This window comes from Puma concolor, chromosome B2 (assembly GCF_028749965.1).
Source record: "Puma concolor isolate L17-30 chromosome B2, mPumCon1.1.hap2, whole genome shotgun sequence".
NCBI lineage: Eukaryota > Metazoa > Chordata > Mammalia > Carnivora > Felidae > Puma > Puma concolor.
Genome location: NC_141671.1, coordinates 75,569,299 through 75,589,011, shown reverse-complemented (window position 1 = coordinate 75,589,011; position 19,713 = coordinate 75,569,299). Strand labels below are relative to the sequence as shown.

The 19,713-nt window shown below is 37.9% G+C and overlaps 1 pseudogene; it reads right to left on the bottom strand.

Moving 5' to 3' along the window:
* Positions 1 to 338: 338 nt before the first annotated feature.
* Positions 339 to 19,680, bottom strand: LOC147581056 (pancreatic progenitor cell differentiation and proliferation factor pseudogene; annotated as a pseudogene).
* Positions 19,681 to 19,713: the final 33 nt, after the last annotated feature.

The window sequence follows — 19,713 nt, the reverse complement described above, 5'->3', positions numbered from 1 at the left end:
CTCCACAACCTATACAAAGAGCACTTTAAGGGTCAAAGGACCCAAGTTAATAAATCTCTTTTCAGAGGAAATATGTTCTTTTTTTTTGTTTTGTTTTAACTTGGGGTTTATTTTCTACTTGATGCAAGGTTCATGGTTATAGGGTTTCAGGAAAGTTTGCATGTGGTTTGGATAATAAAGAGTGGGATTCTCTCAACTTCCTTTTTGGTATTTTGCTGTTTTAATATAAAAGAACCCAACTGCTTCTGCTTGCTGCAGCCTGCCTTGTCTACTGGACGGGGAGGGTAGAGGAAGTGCTCTGATGAGCCTAGCACCTCCTGAATTCTGGTGGTGGCCACTCAAGACTGGGGCCTGGTGTTGGCTTTGCCAGGCTGGCCACCAGGCTGCTTTCTTTTGGCTTTCAGGGCCAAGTCACAGGTGATCATTCCACTGGAGGCCTGGGGAAATTCTGAGCATTCTGGAGTTTCCAACACTGTAGCCAGGAATGAGAGAATGGACTTTCCCAAAAAGAAGCTTGCCCACCAGTGGCCAGGTTGGCCTTGGGGAGGCAGGGGTTGTGAGGGATGGCTTCCACAGGGTACTCTGAACTTCTGCAAGAGCTGTTACTGGAAGGGAACTTAAGTGGCGCTGGTAATAATCATGGGTGGCCACAAGCAAACCACTGGAGGGGAAGGCTACCAGGCTCTCACTTGTGTGCTGGTGGAAACCTCAGCAGAGAGATCTAGTGGGCCTTGGCACACGATTGCAGGTGGCAGGGATAGGACGCTAGGCCATGGAGCTCAGTTGCATGGGAGGCTGCGGAAAGCATGGGCACTTAACATATAACATCCAATGCTCATCCCAACAAGTGTCCTCTTTAATGGCCTTCACTCCTTTAGACCTTCTTCCCACCTAACACCCCCGCAAGCAACCCTCAGTTTGTTCTCTGTATGTAAGAGTTTCTTATGGTTTGTCTCCCTCTCTGTTTTTATATTATTTTTGTTTCCTTTCCCTTATGTTTATCTGTTTTGTATCTTAAATTCCCCATATGAGTGAAATCATGTGATATTTGTCTTTCTCTGACTAATTTCACTTAGTATAATACACTCTAGTTCCATTCACATTGTTACAAATGGCAAGATTTCATTCTTTTTTATCACTAATATTCCATTGCATATATATACCACATCTTTTTTAAAATATGAAATTTATTGTCAAATTGGTTTCCATACAACACCCAGTGCTCCTCACAACAGGTGCCCTCCTCAATGCCCATCACCCACCCTCCTCTCCCTCCCACCCCCCATCAACCCTCAGTTTATTCTCAGTTTTTAAGAGTCTCTTATACCACATCTTCTTTATCCACTCATCAGTCAGTGGACATTTGGCTCTTTCCATACTTTGGCTGTTGTTGATAGTGCTGCTATAAATATGGAGTGCATGTGCCCCTTTGAATCAGCACTCCTATATCCTTCGGATAAATACCTACCTGGTGGTGCAATTACTGGGTCATAGAGTAGTTTTATTTTTAGTTTTTTGAGGAGCCTCCATTCTGGTTTCCAGAGTGGCTGCACCAGTTTGCATTCCCCCAGCATTGCAAAAAGGTTCCTTTTTCTCCACATCCTTTCCAACATCTGTTGTTGCTTGAGTTGTTAATTTTAGCCATTCTGACAAGTGTGAGGTGGTATCTCATTGTGGTTTTGATTTGTATTTCCCTGATGATGATGGGTGACTTTGAGCATTTTTTCATATGACTGTTAGCCATCTGGATGTCTTCTTTGGAAAAGTGTCTGTCATATCTTTCACCCATTTCTTCACTAGATTATTTAATTTTGGGGTGTTGAGTTTGATAAGTTCTTTATAGATTTTGGATACTAACCATTTATCAGATATGTCATTTGCAAATATCTTCTCCCATTCTTTCAGTTGCCTTTTAGTTTTGCTGATTGTTTTCTTGGCTGTGCAGAAGGTTTTTATCTTGATGAGGTCCCAATAGTTCAATTTTGCTTTTATCTCCCTTGTCTTCAGAGACCTGTTGAGTAAGAAGTTGCTGCACCTGAGGTCAAAGAGATTGTTGCCTGTGTTCTCCAGGATTTTGATAGCTTCTTGTCTTATGTTTAGGTCTTTGATCCATTTGAGTTTATTTTTCTGTATGGTGTAAGAAAATGGTCCAGTTTCATTCTTCTTCTGCATGTCACTGTTTTCCCACACCATTTGCTGAAGAGAATGTCTTTTTTCTATTGGACATTCTTTCCTGATTTGTCAAAGATTCGTTGGCTATGCTTGTGCCTCCATTTCTGGGTTCTCTATTCTTTTCCATTGATCTGTGTCTGTTCTTGTGCCAGTACCATATCGTCTTGATGATTACAGCTTTGTAGTACAGCTTGAAGTCCAAAATTGATGGCCAATCCCATTTTTATGGAAAATTTGTTCTGGAATATTCTTTTTTTAAGGGTTTATTTATTTTTGAGAGAAAGGGAAACAGAGCACAAAAGGGGAAGGGGCAGAGAGAGAGGGAGACACAGAATCTGAAGCAGGCTCCAGGCCCTGAGCTGTCAGCACAGAGCCAGCCATGGGGCTCAAACTCACAGACCGTGAGATCATGACTTGAGCTGAAGTTGGATGCTCAACCAGGCCACTCAGGCGCCCTTCTTCTGGAATATTCTTAGTATCATGAGTTATCTTGACACCACAGGAAATGTATGATTTGCATACCTCTTTTCTTTCTCATCTTTTCTTCTTTTGTTCTCCCTCCTGTTCTTTCCTTTCAACTGTCACACACCCTTCCTCGTCTTTTCCTTTGTTCCTTCCTTTCTGTCAGGGTCTGTTAGTTGCCTCCAGGACATACGGTAACAAAAAGATTGCTTATTAAAGCCCAGAATCTGATTAAAATTACATGCTAAACAAAGATCACTTAAGTCTGCTTGCATTAGTTGGTCAAAGTCCTTAATGTCACTCATGCTTTATAGTGAGGGAAGAACTGTCTGTAAGCACAGACTGTTGAATCTAGAGATGATTGTCATGCTCCTAAGATTCTTCATTTAGAAAAATCTAGGAAAAGGCACCTGGCTGACTGGGTTGGGAGAGCATGCAACTGAATCTTGGGGTCATGGGTTTAAGCCCAATGTGGGATATAGCAATTACTTAAAAATAAAATATTAGGCTGCCTGGGTGGCTCAATCAGTTACGTATTCAATCTTGGTTTCTGCTCAGGTCATAATCTCATGGTTCCTGAGTTTGAGCTCTGCATTGGGTTCTGTGCTAACAATGCTGAACCTGCTTGGGATTCTCTCTCCCCTCTCTCTCTGCCCATCCCTTGCTCCTTCTTTCTCTCTCTCTCTCAAATTAATAAATAAAAATTAAAAAAATAAAATCTTAAAAAAGAAAATCTGGGAAGTCTCTTCTTTTGGCTGGGAGCAGAGACACTTAGGAAAGGCAAATTTCTCAAACCTCTCCACCTAATTGGAATCAAGTTCCCTTAAAAAAAGGTTTCCATGAGGGTGCCTGAGTGTCTCAGTTGATTGAGCATCAGACTCTTGATTTTGGCTCAGGTCATGATCCCAGGGTTGTGAGATCAAACCCTGCATCAAGCTCTATGCTGAGCATGGAGTCTGCTTAAGAGTCTCGTCTCATCTCGTCTCGTCTCGTCTCGTCTCGTCTCGTCTCGTCTCGTCTCTTCTCTTCTCTTCTCTTCTCTTCTCTTCTCTTCTCTTCTCTTCTCTCTCTCTCTCTTTCTTTCCCTCTCTCTCTCTCTCTCTCTCTCCCCCCCCTCCCCAACCCCCTTCCCACTCCCCCTTTTCTGCCCACCCACCAATAAAATTTAAAAAATGATTTCCTTGAGAAGTCAAAGGGAGATTAGGGTAAGACCCATACTTTATTCCCAATGCTTTTCTTCCTGCCCTTTCCCAAGAATAAAATTATGTGAGAAATAAACCTGCCTCCTTATGTTACTCTGAAGAATTTCCACTTCTGTGCAGCCCTTTCTTCTTTGCTGGTTTCTCTTTGAGGAACTGTTATTGAAGCCATTTTCCAGGAGATCAAGGACTACACATTCATTTAATACTTAAGTATTTTTTCATAGAACTCACCTTCCCCAAGTTTGTAACATTCTAGTGTTTGTAGGCCAAAGATGTCCTCACTGGATTCAGTTTGAGGAAAATCTTGCCCTAAAATAAAGTCTCTGGCAGTCTGAGTATATGTGAGATATAGAAGAGGAAATAATACCAGTAGACATATTTGGAAAATTTTCTCCTACTTTTAACTTAAAAATATCAACAAAAAGAAGTCAAAAATCTAAATTTTAACAGAAGTCCTGCCCAATTTCTATTTTAAAGCATAAGAAACAAAGAAAAAATAAACTATATTTTTATTTTAAGCAACAGGTTTGATTTATCCAGGAATCTTTTGCTGAACAGGTACTCAGATAATTTTAATTTAAAGATGGCAAAGTGAAGGGGATGACATTTCTTATTGCCAAATACTATGTATTGAGATGCTGTGCTACATTTTTTTATTATTTTATTTTTTTAATTGAGGTATAATTGACATATAACATATTAGTTTTAGGCATATAATGTAATGAATGATTGGATATTTGTATGCATTGTGAAATGATTACCACAATAAGTCTAGTTAACATTCATTACCATAAAATTATACTGTATTTTTAAGGTTAGCATCAGGTTGATTAGGGCCTGACCTGTTTCCTTTGTTAAGTATTTTCCACCTCACCCCTTGTTATGGGCAATGTGAATTCCATAGCTATGTCCCCATTCTAGGTTGGGCAACTGGGGAATCCAGAACTTATAATGTGGTTTCCCTTATCCCTATGCAGAACTTGGGGCATGCCTTTCTGTGAACTAACTCTCCTGGGCTTTTCTTTTTTTCCTTTCACTTTGCTCTTATTTCTCTATCTTTAGAAAAAAAATCTTATTGTGCTGCATGTAAGTCCATAAACTACCCGAGATCTATTTTATACTAAGGTAGGGCATTAAATGAATAGCACTGATAATTTTCTGATGGCATAATCTTGAAATTAAAATGAAAGAGGAAATCAACACCTTTGAAAAATGAGTTGACAAGTCCTATTTCAGAATATGTTTCTGATTCAAAGTAAATTGGACCAATCTGAAGTTTCTACATAGCTCCCCACAAACCCACAGCAATGACAGACTCTTACATAAAAAATATTTTCCCAAGTCCAGATTTAATTCATATCAATAGGTATGTTTGGCAGAACATCATCTATCAGCAGTTATACAGAATTTGTAACAAAATCCCATGTTTCCTTATTTTTCTTAGAATTTTAGGTCTGAATGGTCTGTAAAATATGGAAGCCATTTACTGGATCTTAAATATTTTTCCATGGATCTTGGTCATGGAAGAATTCTTTTTGGTAGCGCTTAAATTTCCCTGTTGCCATTTCTGGTAAACCTCTCCAGTTTTTAGAGCCACTGCTGTTTTGGTGGAAAGGCCGGATAATCCCCTGGAGAACACAGAATGGAGGGGTTGAGTAGAGTGGCTGGATACACAGCTGTGGGTGTGGTACAGGGCACACCACAGTTTAGGAATGGGTGTGCTTATTTGTCGTAAAAGAATAATGTGGGAGGAGAGGGGACTTTACTGAACATGGTATGCAGGAGTTCTTCCAAGCAGAGCACTTTCTCTCTGTTGTCAACACTTGGCTTCTTATTTATGTATTTTTTTCTTGAGCTTAAACAATTTTCAACTTTGAATTTCTCCTCATAACCTGTGAATCAAGGAAAAGTCACCTGACTTTTCTTTGGCAGATCTCATGTATCCCAGAAAGTGACAGGAGAGAGAGGGTGAAGAGTTGAAGGGAATTTCCCAAGAGGTTGAAATGAGCAAAGAAAGCAAGTTTATTCCCTTCATCCTTGGCCCCTGGGTGATAGAAGAACTTTCACCTCTGAGAATCCAACATTTAAGGGATTCTTAGATTATAGTTAATGCAATTATAAGTTCAGAGCCTGGGTAAACTTTAAAAATAAACCTTCTGCTAAAATATGTAATCTTTTCCAGTTTCTGAAATCTTTTGGTAGAATCTTAAAATACTTTTTCCCATTGTGTTCTGTCTTTTCCTTTAAAGAATACGTTAAATGAATTGAGTTCTAGAAAATATAAGGTGCCAAATAAGATCACAAAGAGAGGTAACCTAAGGCACCATCGAGGTAAGGAAAATGAATAACTATGACCCGTCCTTTTCCTGATGGATGCTGGGCATCTATAGTTGCTGTTGTTATGTGTTGGTCATAAGACAGCAGAGTGTGGGGAAATAAAGCAATAGCACAGGAATCAGGGAATTCTCTTGGTGGACTTGGAGAATATGACATGAGGACTCTATTTGAGAGCTCTGACATTAGACAGATTTGAAGTTACATTGGCCAGTTACTTCATCTCCACTTTCCAATATGTAAACATGTTCTGGTCTGTAAACAGCAGAACAATGCCATTAAATACAGTTAAATTAATACTGTGTGAAAAGCATATGGCTGAGTATCTGGCACACAATCATGCTTAATAAATGGTAACTGTTATTACTGTTTAATCATAAAATCTACTTCTCTGAGAATGCCAGATATCCTTCTTGTATGGCTGAATTTCAAACCTATATTGGAAATAATTATGCCAGCTGTGAGGTTTTACTTCCTTAGAAGGGAGATGCCATCCATTCATATGTAGTTTTACTAATTTAGAATGATTTGCTAGAAGGTCAATAATAACGATGAACAATTCAGAACTATGGACTACATTAAAAGCAATATAGATAGGGCTCTAGCTTCACTCTTAGTAAATATTGTAAGAAATCTGGGTTTTATTATTCCAAATATATTTATTATTTTCTTAATTCTAGAATATAAATACAGTTTCAGAATTGCCCATACCTTGTGAAACCAAGTTTAATAAAGAGAATGCAAATATCTGTGTCTTTTTTCTTCAGCCTTATCTACATAATAAACTATTATTTTTCAAAATTACTTAGTTTAGTTCTTTTCTTCACCAACTTCTTCAGTGTAGTTATGTTATTCACTGTTAATACATTTAGATTAACTCTCTTTGGATTCCATTTGGGTTCCCCCATCGCCCTGGTTGATATTCATTATTTGTTTTTGGCTATATGAAACATTACCATGGTTCTAAAACTCAGAAATACACAAATAGTTATACTTTCCCCAATCTTTCTACCTCATTCCCACCTAGCCACTGTGGATGAGAATTCTCCTTAAATTTTGTGGTTCTTCCTATATTTCTTTTTGCATCTTTCTTATTTTCTCTTATTGCTTAATGAAGATAACACACAATAGATAACCTTTTGCACTTTGTTTCTTGTAATTAGCAATATATCCTGGAAATCACCTCATATCAGTTCATAGTGATTGTTCACATTCCTTTTCATATGGTTGAATAGTACTTCATTGTGTGGATATGTCACAGTTTACTCAAACATTCTCTTGTACCCACTGGATAAGTGCATATATAGATTTGTTACATAATTCCAAATCCCCCACCCAGAAGACTTGTTCCAGTTGTATTCCTGGTAATGTGAGAGAATGACTCTTTCCTCACAGCCTGGTCAATAGAACGTGTTGTAATACTTTTAGATTTTCCCCAGTCTGATAGGTGGGAAATGGTAACTCAGTGTTGCTTGAATTTGCATTTCTTTAGTTCTGAGGGAATTTAAGTGTCTTTATATATGTTTAGGGGCCATTTGTATGTCTTTTTTTGTGAATCGTTTATTCATATCTTTTTACCATTTTCCTTTGGGTTTTGGTCCTTAGTCCCACAGTTTTTAAGAGTTCTTGTATATTGGGGATTTTACTTTTTATCTTAGGTATATATTATAAATATTTTCTCCAGTTAATTGCATTTTAACTTTATGGTGTTTGCCATTCAATGATTTTTTTTTTCATATAGCCACATTTATCAGCAGTTCCTTTTATTGCTTCTGGATTTTGAACCATATTTAGAAAGCCTTTTCCTACACTGAAGTTAAAGAGGAATTCATTCATTTTTTCCCAATACTTCTATGGTTTCATATACTACATTAATATTCCTAATCTATTTGGAGTTTACTCCTATGTACAGAGTGAGGTATGAATCTAATTTCATCTTTTGCCACATTGCTACCATTTATTAAAAAGTCAATTAAAAAATAAAATGACATAAAAATAAAATAATAAAATAAAAGGTCAATCTTTGCCCCAGTAATTCGTGGTGAACCTTTATCATACGCTAAACTTTCAGATATCTTTGGATCCATTTCTTTTCTTTTTTTGGTCTAATTGTCTATTCATGTGCTAGTACCATAATATTGAAATCATAGAAACTTTATGGTGTGCTTTAGGTAAAGTTAGTTCCCCTTACAGTTTCCTTTTTTAGTGCTTTCCTGATTACTTTTGTGTGTTTCTTTTTCACATGAATTTTAATATCAACTTCTCTAACTTCATAAGAATGCTTGTTGGTATTTTATTGGGATTGTTGTAAGTTTTGCAGTTAACTTGGGAAGAGCTAACGTCTCTATAATGTTGAGTTGGGGAGGTCTCTGCATTTGTTCTGCTTTCCTATCTATCAGAAGACTGCCATTAATATTTTCATCCAAAGAAGAGATTAATAATGAAAGATTCAGGGCCCAAGGAGTCACTAGGCACCACCATCAAACATGGTGTGATGGTGATTGCCTCCTTCTTATTATCCATTCAACTAACATGTCCTGAGCATTTACCTACCAGATGGTAGGCTCTATGCTAAGTCCTGTGGATACAAAAGTAAAACACCCAGTCCCTGCCCGGGAGGTGCTCACAGTCTAGTGGGAGAGACAGGTTATTCAATTGACAGCAGCAATTACTCTTCCTTTCTGAGGACAGCCCAGTCTTTTCACTGAGGAGGCGCACTGGATGCAGTGTCTGTGACACATCAAAGAGGATGTTGAAGTTGGTTGTATGAAACCTAGCTGGAAATTTGTTTCTCAACTTCCTTTATGCATTCATCAACTTGCACCCACAACTGCATCTTAGAAAATAATTTAAAAGTCTAATTGTAAAGTGTTGAAGCCCTTCTTGTTCACACATGTGTATCTAGTGAGATATCCAGTAGAATGTTAAAATTAGTTGACTCCAGCAGCAGCTGGTACACAGCCAGCTCCTCTCCTCAAATCGCTTTATTTTCCCATGGCCATTATTAATTTGCCTAAAGAGGAAGCAAATCCTTAAAGACTTTTATTACTCTTCCCCAATTTTTCTACCAGCGCTTGCAATTTAACATTGGGTTAGCACTTTTGGGGGGTAATGGCAACACTGGGTATTATGTTTATATGCTTTGAACAAAATAGAGTTGCTGTCTCAGCTGGGTTAATAATCATTTCAAAACTTTCTTACTATGACTCCTTCAAGATGAATTCAATCTTATTTTAACCCCATGGAGAGTCAAGCAGAATCTTGAGTCAAGTGTGATCCTGTTGGGAATTAATTTAACACTTTAGGATTGTCAGTGTTCCTAGAAAAGAGGCAATTTACTTTCTGAGCTGTTCTTTGGTCAGATATATAGTAGAAAACTCTCAGTCTCGCATTCTCTTGTGAGGAAACAATGCTTGTGAGGTTTCACAATGAAAGTAAGATCATGATAAGATGTGGATGTGTGCTTCTAACTGCAGAATTAGAGGTGGCAATTGCTTATACTAGGGAAAGGGGATTTGGTGGGGGAAGGGAAGTAATCCTAGGCTTTTCAATTTTTTCTCATCTCAGTTTGAAAGTAAAAGGAGACGTGTTCACCATAGCTTTTGAAAAAGCAAAGACTGTTTCTTCAGGGCAATCTAAGAGTCCAAAAGGGAAAGGGATAGAATGTAGTCTTGGAAGCCTTTCAGAAGGAGAAGCAGGCAGCTATTATTCAAACATAAGCTGAAAGTAACCTTACATGGAATTTGTTCAAGTAACTCCTAGAATTTTACTAGTGGGTTCCTCTTTCTTCCTTCCTTCCTTCCTTCCTTCCTTCCTTCCTTCTTCTTCTTCTTCTTCTTCTTCTTCTTCTTCTTCTTCTTCTTCTTCTTTTTCTTTCTTTCTTTCTTTCTTTCTTTCTTTCTTTCTTTCTTTCTTTTTCTTTCTCTCTCTCTCTCTCTTGCTCTTTCTCTCTTTCTTAATTTTATCCCTACTTTTCACACAACTCTGTAGGCATTCAGTTAAATTCATTCATTCATTAAAAAAAAATCCATTCATTCCCCTATCCTCCACCCCCACCCCCACCAAGAAGTCTCCAACCCCTTGTTCCAGCCTCACTTGCACCTTTGGTCTTTCATGTCATTCTGGAGTGGTGCTTCAGGAGAATTACATGGTCTCTAAGGTTCTGCGGTGTATCGCCATCCTCAACAAACTCCACAGCTGTTCTTTTTGATTCTTATCCCCATTTGCCCAAGAACATGTCACATCCAGAGATCACCTAAAATCACCGGTCAAATCAATTAGTATCACAAGTTTCCCTCCAGTCATTCTTCCATTAAGTAAGAGTATTCCAAAATAACAGGTAACCCTTATATAATGATACAATTTATAATCAGAAAATTTCAAAAACACAAGAAAGTGAGGCTACTGTGCCACAGGATCGTTAAATACTGGCTGACAAGATGGGAAATGTGAAATATGGAATGAAATATGCATTTTCCCATTTAGTCTTCTTATAATTATACAAGATTAAAATATCTTTGATCTTTTTCCTTTCCTGTAGCCTTGTTTATTCAGAGTTTTGACAGGTGCCAGCAGGAGATGCAGACATGTCACAGTAGCTTCCCAGTAACTGCTGCCCCTCCTGCTCCTGCCAGTGTGGACAGAACATCCCCCACCCTATGTGAATCTTCTAGTAAGAACAGGGGTTTCTCAACACCATTTCGGGGCCTAGTGGCTGACTTAGAGGTAGTGTTTAAGCCTCATCCAGTGCAACCACATCCATCAAGGCACTTCATAGATGAACTTTGACTTTTTAGACTACTTAGCCTCTCCACACCTGGTCATTTCCATTTCATTACGTGTTAAGATTGGGCAGAATAAGTTATTAAAAGGAGCATTTCCAGATTTACTTGCTATGTCACTGCTCCTTTCCCTTCAGTGGTTTCAGTTTTATATTTTAAAAATTCCATGCAGAGGGGTGCTTGGGTGGCTCAGTCAGTTAAACTTCAGACTTCAGGGCACGATCTCATACTTTGTGAGTTCAAGCCCCACATTGGGCTCTCTGCTGTCAGCACAGAGTCTGCTTTGGACTGTCTCCCTCTCCCTGCACCTTCCCTGAACTCTCACTGTCTCTCAAAAATAAATAAACATTTTTTAAAAATGTCATTTAGAGAAAACAGAGGGATTATTTATAAACTGATTAAATGAGATGTTAATGTTTAAGATAGTTTCCATGCCCTCCTCCCCAACCTACACTTCCCCCCGAGATTCAGAATTTGGGTTTTATCATGTTCGGACTAAACAAATGGAATGACACAGTACTTATAACTACTTGGTACTTACTGGCTCATTGTCTTCCATGCATTCAGCAGTTACTACACCTTGAGTCTTAGAGCGAGCTTACTCTGACTTAATTATTGGAATTCAGGACTACCATGCTTTAAACCAACAACACTGCCCAAATATCCTCACCAGTTCTAGCCCAGGGAGAGGTGGAAGGGAGAGAGCAGTTAGAAAGCAGGAGAGAGATACCACTGTGAAATGAGCACTTTGTTGCTATGACAAAAAACTACTTAAATTTTTTTTTTTCCTGACCCACTTTCTCTCCTACTGGGACTCCAATTATATTTGTGTGATATTATCTCACAGTTAAAGATCTTCTGATTTAAAAACCTTTTTTTTTTTCATTTTTATTTCAGTTTGGGTAATTTTTATGGACCTGCTTGAAATTCATTCATTCTTTTTTCTGCAATATCCAACCTGCTGTTAAGCCCATCCAATAAATTTTGACTTCAGATATTGCATTTTTAAGTTTTAGAATTTCTATTTGGTTATTTTATGGTGTTTTCATTTTTCATAGAAAACGGAGAGAAGATTCCATTTCTTTACCCACAATATGCATTTTCTTATAAATTCTTTGACAAATTTATAATAGTTGTTTTAAACTTCCTATCTACTAATTTCAGTAACTAGGTTATCTCTGAGTCTATTTCTATGTCATCTAAATTTTATCTTATCACATTTTTCTACTTCCTCAGATTTTTGAGAGAGAGCAACAGAGAGAGGGTGGGGGGAGAGAGAAGAGAGAGATTTCCAAACATTGTGAATGAAAGACCACTGGAGCCTTTTGATCTTGAGCTGGGAGGGGTTGACCGTAGTTTCAGGTATATTGGATTCACTTTTGACCCTGAGGTCCAATCACTGTGTAAATGCCCAGGACCATGTGATTGTCCTTTGCTCACCAGCCCAGTCATCCAAGGGGTGGCTATTTCTCCTCACCCCAACAAAGTCTTCCTATCTCTGACAGAAGCTGCTGCCATCTGCTACTCACTTGTGATGAGCTCATTTCTCTCTGGAATGTAGTTTATCAAGCCTTTTTTGCTGCCACTGTTCTTTACTGGGCTCATAGAGAAGTATGGCTTTTATATTGTCTGGTTCTTTTCTCATAATTACTGTCAAAGCAAAGGTCTTTTGCATCCTTCTACATCCTAACTGGAAGCAGAAGTCTAAGCCATTTCTTTAATTCAACATTTATATGCCCTGATGAGGGACACAGAACATTGAGGAATATCCATAATGTCCCCAGAGAATTTCTATGGCATCAATGACTTCTATCACAAAGTAGAAAAAAAGATGGAGAATGAAATTTCTCAAGAAAATAACATTTATAATTATCTTTTCTAAATGAAATGACAGAAATGTAGAGAAAGGGATGAATAAGTATAGATTCATGAAGGGCTCCACATCACAAGATCAGAGACTATAAAGAAACAGCATTATTACAATCACAGTTTTTTAGATCTAGTAGAAAACCTTAGGTGGTCTACAGTCCAAGATCCTTATTTATACATATCAACACTTATTTGGGTTCACTTGATAGACTGAATGTTTGTTTTGCTTTTTCCAATGCCTAGGACAACCTGTGACTAAACAGTATTTCTTCTTCAGACCTATAATTAAGGTCAGTCCTTCCTTCGTTATTCCTCATAATCAAAAATCCCAGGAAGCATGTAATTTTTCCTGAACTCTAAATTTGAAGTCTTTTTTTTGTAAGTTTTTTTGTAAAACATCAAACTTAGACCTTATACCTCATGGGAAAATTATACCATTTCTACATAAAGGAAAAAAAGTTGTGGTAGGTGGTGGTGTTATCTTTTCACAAAAGATAACACCTCAACTTAGTTTATTTAAGGCAGGATAGGTCTGAAGGATCAAAGGCATTTTGCATTGCATATGAATCCTTCCAGATAGGTAGGATATCATAGAAAAAATATGTTAATTAAGAATTGATCTCAAACCCTTTAATGCTGACTCACATGCTCAGTGACTAAAAATTGGTGCTTTGGGAATGTAAAAATTAAAATTAGAACTCACAGTAGTTGAACTATTTTCCCATAGTCTAAGCAGTGATATCCCCAGTGATTCCTGTCAGGATATAGTCAACTATTTGTTTGGTTTTCAATTTCAGCTGGGGTTTGTAACCTTGCTTCCTTTAGTGTTTCACAAAAGTTCTAGGAAAAGGTGCTTGAGAGTCATCTTCATGCTCTAACAGGAGATCAATAATTATTTCCTAAAGGAATTTCATAGTTCCAAAAAGCTAAAATAATTCAACCAGAAATAGCCAAAGAAGAATAGAAAAAGTGTACCAATGTTAAATACCCTGCTGAATAAACATAAACTATAAGAGAAACAGAAAAATTGGGAGCTGTACATATCTTCAGGGAGAAAAAGAGTGAAGTTTGTGATTGATAGGAGAAAGAGGTCTATGACTAGTTACATCAACTGTGATAATGGAGAATCATGCTATTCCTTCACAAAATAATCTGTTTATTGAATATGGCCAATGCATTCTTTGGAATTTATGGCACTACCAACAACTAAACATCTTTGAACACTCTTTCTTAGTTTCTCACAGAAAAGGTAGTTTCATTATTGTAAGAACATTTAAAAATAGAAATTAAACTCTGCTAGCTTTAGAGTAGCTCCCAATAGAAATGATTTGGTAAGAAGACTTAAAAATAATTTTGATTGCTACCTCCAACCATTTCCATGGTTCTTAAGGACTCTTTGTAGTTTGCTAACAAAATGCATTAAGTCTAGGCATTTTGTTTGCAGACTGTGGTCTCTTACCCAGACTTCAGTTTTCATTACTTTTATTTGATTTGTTTTATTTTGCCTTGTTTATTTATTATCATTATTTTAATTTTAAGAAGAAAGTTTCACCTTCCCTTCTAGTAGTGAGTATTCCAGAGAGCATTTGTCCATAAGGCAAAAGTGAAAAATGGGAAGATTTATAATGCTGAGGTTTGTGTTTCAATGACTTGAGGCACACAAAGAAGAGGAGAAATAGTTCCCTGACTTTTCTACCCCTGACAGCCAGTGTCCTCCTTGATCAAACTTAGCCAGAAACCAGATGGTACAGAGGGCTTTGAAATGCAGTCTACAGGGGTCAGCATCCTATGCCTGCCTGCCTGGAACAGAGCACAAGGCAAAGAATGACTGAAAGAAACTATGCCCAGGATCAGCTCAAATCCCAATTCATAAGGGATCTTTGAAAAGCAATATGGCATTTGTAGTAGCATAGTGAAAGATTGCTCGGCTGACATCAACCAAGAGTTCTTGCTATCCACTCACTTCATTTCCAATATTGTGTGTGTGTGTGTGTGGGGGGGGTGGTATTTAAAATGGGAAGATCTATCTATCTATCTATCTATCTATCTATCTATCTATCTTAATGTTTATTTATTTGGGGCAGGGAACACATACAAGCAGGGGAGGGGCAAAGAGGGAGAGACAATCCCAAGCAGGCTTAGCCTTGTCAGCCTAGAGCTCAATGCAGGACTCGATCCCAGGAACCATGAGGAACCTGAACCAAAACCAAGAGTCAGACACTTAACCAACTGAGCCACCCAGGTGCCTACTGAAGATTTATTTATAAACAAGGGTTTTCCATCAGAATTTAAAGAAAGATAATTAAAGATTAAGAGTCATTGTTTCACAATATTTTTTTTCACCATTCAAAGTTTATTTGGAATTTTAGTTGGTATGACATGTACATAGTTGGTTACATTGTTGATATGTAGATCTTCCTTTTTACATCATGTGACAATGTACACTACTTTCTGACATATATAACACACAAAATAAGATCCTTTAGAACATTTATGCACATTTGACAAAATACAGCATCCTTTCCTAATAAAAACCCTCAAGAAAGTTGAGATAGAACAAACATACCTTAACATCATAAAAGCCGTGTATGAAAAGCCCACAGCTAATATCATCATCAAACTCTCACCACTGTTGTTTAACACAGTATTGGAAGTCCCAGCCTCAGCAATTAGACAGCACAAAGAAATAAAAGGCATCCAAATTGGCAAAGAAGAAGTCAACACTTTGCCAAAAAGTCACTTTTTGCAGATGACTCTACATGGAAAACCCAAAAGACTCCACCAAAAAGCTGCTAGAACTAATACATGAATTCAGCAAAGTTGTGGGATACAAAATCAATGTACAGAAATACTTTGCATTTCTATGCACCAATAATGAAGCAACCGAAAAAGAAACCAAGAAACCGATCCCATTTACAATTGCACTGAAAACCATAAAATACCTAGGAATAAACCTAACCAAAGATGTTAAAGATCTGTATGCTGAAAAGTATAGAAAGCTTATGAAAGAAATTGAAGAAGACACAAAGAAATGGAAAAACATTACATGTTCATGGATTGGAAGAACAAATATTATTAAAATGTCAATACTTCCCAAAGCAATCTACACATTCAATGCAATCCCAATCAAAATTGCACCAACATTCTTCTCAAAGCTAGAAAAAACAATCCTAAATTTTGTATGGAACCACAAAAGATCCCAAATAGCCAAAGTAGCGTTGAAAATGAAAACTGAAGCAGGAGGCACCAAAATCCCAGACTTTAGCTTCTATTACAGAGCTGTAATCATCAAGGCAGTATGGTATTGGCACAAAAACAGACACATAGACCAATGGAATAGAACAGAGAACCCAGAATTGCACCCACAAATGTATGGCCAACTAATCTTTGACAAAGCAAGAAAGAATATCCAGTGGAAAAAAAGACAATCTCTTTAGCAAATGGTACTGAGAGAACTGGACAGCAGCATGCAGAAGAATGAAACTGGACCACTTTCTTATACCATACACAGAAATAAACTCAAAATGGATGAAAGACCTAAACGTAAGACAGGAAGCCATCAAAACCATAGAGGAGAAAACAGGCAACAACCTCTTTGACCTCAACCACAGCAACTTCTTACTCAGCATGTGTCTGAAGGGAAGGGAAATAAAAGCAAAAACGAACTATTGGGACCTCAAGATAAAAAGCTCCTGCACTGCAAAGGAAATAGTCAACAAAACTAAAAGGCAACTGACAGAATGGGAGAAGATATTTGCAAATGACATCTTGGATAAAGGGTTAGTACCCAAAATCTATAAAGAACCAGTGAAAAAATGGACAGAATACACAAATAGACACTTTTCCAAAGAAGACAACCAGATGGCCAACAGACACATGAAAAGATGTTCAACATCACTCATCATCAGGGAAATACAAACCAAAACCACAGTGAGATATCACCTTACACCTGCCAGAGTGGCTAAAAGTAACAACTCAGGAAACGATAGATGGAGAGGAAGTGGAGAAAAGGGAACCATCTTACACTGTTGGTGAGAATGCAAACTGGTGCAGATGCTCTGGAAAACAGTGTGGAGGTTCCTCAAAAAGTTAAAAATAGACCTACCCTATGACCCAGCAATAGCACTGCTAGGAATTTACCCAAAGGATACAGGAGTGCTGATTCATAGGGGCACATGCACCCCAATGTTTATAGCAGTGCTTTCAACAATAGCCAAATCATGGAAAGAGACCAAATGTCCATCAAACTGATGAATGGATGAAGAAGACATGGTGTATATATACGATGGAATACTATACAGTCAAAAAAAGGAACGAAATCTTGCCATTTGCAATGATGTGGATGGAGCTACAGAGTATTATGCTAAGTGAGATACGCCTGTCAGAAAAGATAAATACCATATGATTTCACTCACATGTGGAATTTAAGAAACAAAACAGATGAACACAAGGGAAACAAAAGAGAAGCAAACCAGAAAACAGGCTCTTCACTATAGAGAACAAGCTGAGGGTTGCTGTAGAGGAGGTGGGTGGGGGATGTGTTAAATGGGTGATGGGTACTAGGAGGGCATTTGTTGTGCAGAGCACTTGGTGGGGCGCCTGGGTGGCTCAGTCAGTTGAGCATCCGACTTCGACTCAGGTCATGATCTCGCGGTCCGTGAGTTCGAGCCCCGCATCGGGCTCTGTGCTGACAGCTCAGAGCCTGGAGCCTGCTTCTGCTTCTGTGCTCCCCCTCTCTCTCCGCCCCACCCCTGCTGTACTCTGTCTCTCTCTGTCTTTCAAAAATGAATAAACATTAAAAATTTTTTTAAAAAAGAGCACTTGGTATTGTATTTAGGTGATGATTCACTAAATTCTACACCTGAAACTAATGTTATACTGTATGTTAATTAACTTGAATTTAAATAAAAACTCAAAAAAAAGATTCTGAATTAACGGATCCTTGAGAATTATCCCATTGGACTTAGAACCAAAAAGAACTGGGAGTGCACGTGGTTGGGTGGGGGAGCTGGCATCGGGGGTACAAGATACAGGGTCTGGACTTTGCGGCTGCAGCTCTGGTATCTGTTTTGCAATATTTAGACTCCCTATAAGCTGCCCACCATCTGCAATAATAACTTAAGAATATTTCTAGGTAAAGTAATAATTTATGTCTTCAGACAAAACTTAGTTAATATTCCATGGCAATTTACAAAACATAAAATGTTCCTAATCATCCATTCATCCTCAATCATAAGGATGTCAGGAGGAAGTAGGAAACAAATACAAATACTATATCAAAATATTATTTTAATTTACAATATGGTTTTAATTCAACCAGGAACTAGGATAGACTTTTGCTACTGGCATAGTTTTTTGTTTTACTTCTACCACATTTTGGCAACCACCACATAACGAAATCATATATATTTATATAAAATTAAGTGTGAATATAAACTTACTTTAAAATATAACAACATACTTTTATATGTGCACATACGTGTCAAGTCATATTGTGTTGAAAGGCTATCCTGTATGTCCATCTCGATGTAAACATCAGCCCATGATACCACAAGTTCCATTAAAGGTTAAGGTTATGGCTAAGCTCCACTTTCTCCAGAGCACAATAGCCCCAAGAGAGCTGTTCCTGACCTTCTTTGACCTTCTTTTCTAAATCACTCACCTGAGATTCATATATTGGTAGGTATATTGTCATATATTGCTGTCTTATATTTAAACTCTTGAACATTTGGATATTTGCACATTTTTTTCTCTAAGAAAGTTTTATGCTCACTAAACACTGTATCCTTTATATACCTCTTCCTCAGCTCCACATACAGTGTCTGCCACAGAGTAGAACTCATTAATCAAGTATACCTGGACCCTGCTAGTTCGCTGAATTTCTTGCTGGAACCCTCTTTCTCAGAATTTCTGGGCTTCCACAATTTCTAGGCTTCCAAATCTGGAAGACTGTTATTCTCTCTCTAATGAAATATATAATCTTTTTAAAAATAATAAAACAATTCATGGTAGATAAACTCCGTGTTTTCGAGGCTATCTGCTAGAGCTGGAGGGGTAGTTCCCCTAAGAAATGCCCCATCCTCCTGAAATAACTCATCAGTTCCTTGGCAGGTGGATCATCTACTGTTACTGTTTCAGCACCTTTAGCAGAAAGTTGCTTTTTGGCAGTCTCCCTGCTGGACCCCAACAAGCTGGCTCCTTCTAGAAGATTTAATTGAAAGTCTGTAAAGTCTTCCTCATAACATCAGAAGTGCAACTGAATACCTGCTTTATTTTATTTTGGTTTAGTTTATTATACTAGTCAGGGTTCTTCAGAGAAACAGAATCAATAGGGTGTGTATGTGTGTGTGTGTGTGCGTGTGCGTGCACATCCGTGTATATATATATTTAATATGAGATTCTTCTAAGGAATTGGCTCATGTAATATTAGAGGTTGGCAAATCCAAAATCTACAGGGTGGGCTGGCAGGTTGGGACCCAGAGAAGAGCCTATGCTGCAGTTCAAAATTTCCATATGCCACAGAGTTCTTCTCTTGCTTAGAGGAGGTAAGTCTTTTGTTCTGAAGGTCAGGCCTTGAAATGAGTGCATGAGGCCCACCCATTATGGTGGACAGTCTACTTTATTCAAAATCCACCAATTTAAATGGAAATTTCATCCGAATAAACTCTCAGAAACATCTAGAATAATGTTTGACCAAATATCTGGGCACTGTGGCCCAGCTACATTGACACATAAAATTTTCCATTACATTTAGTTTATTATTTTCTTTTGACCTCAGGTGCCCCAACACTCCCTAAGCTTAATGTGACTTACCTGCCAAAGGCAGGGACCCCCTGCATCTTATTCATCACTGGATCCATGATACCAGTTCCATAGATGGATGAACACCAAAA